The sequence below is a fragment of the Bison bison genome, unplaced genomic scaffold, assembly GCF_000754665.1.
Source record: "Bison bison bison isolate TAMUID 2011002044 unplaced genomic scaffold, Bison_UMD1.0 scf7180017864290, whole genome shotgun sequence".
In the NCBI taxonomy this organism is placed as follows: domain Eukaryota; kingdom Metazoa; phylum Chordata; class Mammalia; order Artiodactyla; family Bovidae; genus Bison; species Bison bison.
In genome coordinates this window covers 1,673,953-1,675,484 of record NW_011494862.1, presented here as the reverse complement: position 1 = coordinate 1,675,484, position 1,532 = coordinate 1,673,953, and positions in this window count along the sequence as shown.

The following is a 1,532-nucleotide window of genomic DNA, read 5'->3' as shown; positions in this document are numbered from 1 at the left end:
GTTCACAGTTCACATATTGCTGAAGCCCGGCTTGGAGAATTTTGAGCATTACTTTACTAGCATGTGAGATGAGTGCAATTGTGCAGTAGTTTGAGCATTCTTTGGCATTGCCTTTCTTTGGGATTGGAATGAAAACTGACCTTTTCCAGTCCTATAGCCACTGCTGAGTTTTCCAAATTTGCTGGCATATTGAGTGCAGCACTTTCACAGCATCATCTTTTAGGATTTGAAATAGCTCAACTGGAATTCCATCACCTCCACTAGCTTTGTTCATAGTAATACTTCCTAAGGCCCACTTGACTTCACATTCCAAGATGTCATGGACACATGGACATCACCAGATGGCCAACACCAAAATCAGACTGATTATATTCTTTGCAGCCAAAGATGGAGAAGCTCTATACAGTCAGCAAAAACAAGACCGGGAGCTGACTGTGGCTCAGATCATGAACTCCTTATTACCTAATTCAGACTTAAATCGAAGAAAGTGGAGAAAACCTAGACCATTCAGCTATGACCTAAATCAAATCCCTTATGATTTTACAGTGGAAGTGAGAAATAGATTTAAGGGACTAGATCTGATAGACAGAATGCCTGATGAACTATGGATGGAGGCTCGTGACATTGTGCAGAACAGGGATCAAGACCATCCCCAAGAAAAAGAAATGCAAAAAAGCAAAATGGCTGTCTGAGGAGACCTTACAAATAGCTGTGAAAAGTAGAGAAGGGAAAAGCAAAGGAGAAAAGATAAGATATACTCATTGAATGCAGATTTCCAAAGAATAGCAAGGAGAGATAAGAAAGCCTTCCTCAGCAATCAGTGCGAAGAAATAGAGGAAAACAACAGAATGGGAAAGACTAGAGATCTCTTCAAGAAAATTAGAGATACCAAGGGAACATTTCATGCAAAGATGGGCTCAATAAAGGACAGAAATGGTATGGACCTAACAGAAGCAGAAGATATTAAGAAGAGGTGGCAAGAATACACAGAAGAACTGCACAAGAAAGATCTTTACAACCCAGATAATCACGATGGTGTGATCACTCACCTAGAGCCAGACATCCTGGAATGGAGTTGCATATATATATATATAAATTTATTTTCTCAGACTCATAAGAAATGGACACTCACCTATCTATGGTACTTAAAGAGGTGAGCTGCTAAATCCTTAGGGACGCCACTGTATTCAAATACTGATGGCAGTAGAAAGGTGACAACTGGGTGGTGACAAGGGTGGCAGAGCACATAGCAGAGTAGGCGCGTGTCTCTGGTTGCATCTTTGGAGAAAACGAGCGTCGTGGGCCTGCCCCACCAAGTGGCATTGCTGGCAGGAAAGAAGCTTCTGTTATTGGCAGGACAGAAATCAGTGGAATTGCTTAGAGGATCTTGCCTAGCCTGGCTTCTGCTAGATTCACTTTCTCACTTTATTCTGGTTACTTCACCTGCCACCTCCATAGAGAAGAGCCTACACCTGACATGCTATCTATAAAAACCATTCTCCCAGTAGTCTTCTAATCCTGCTCTTCTGCAT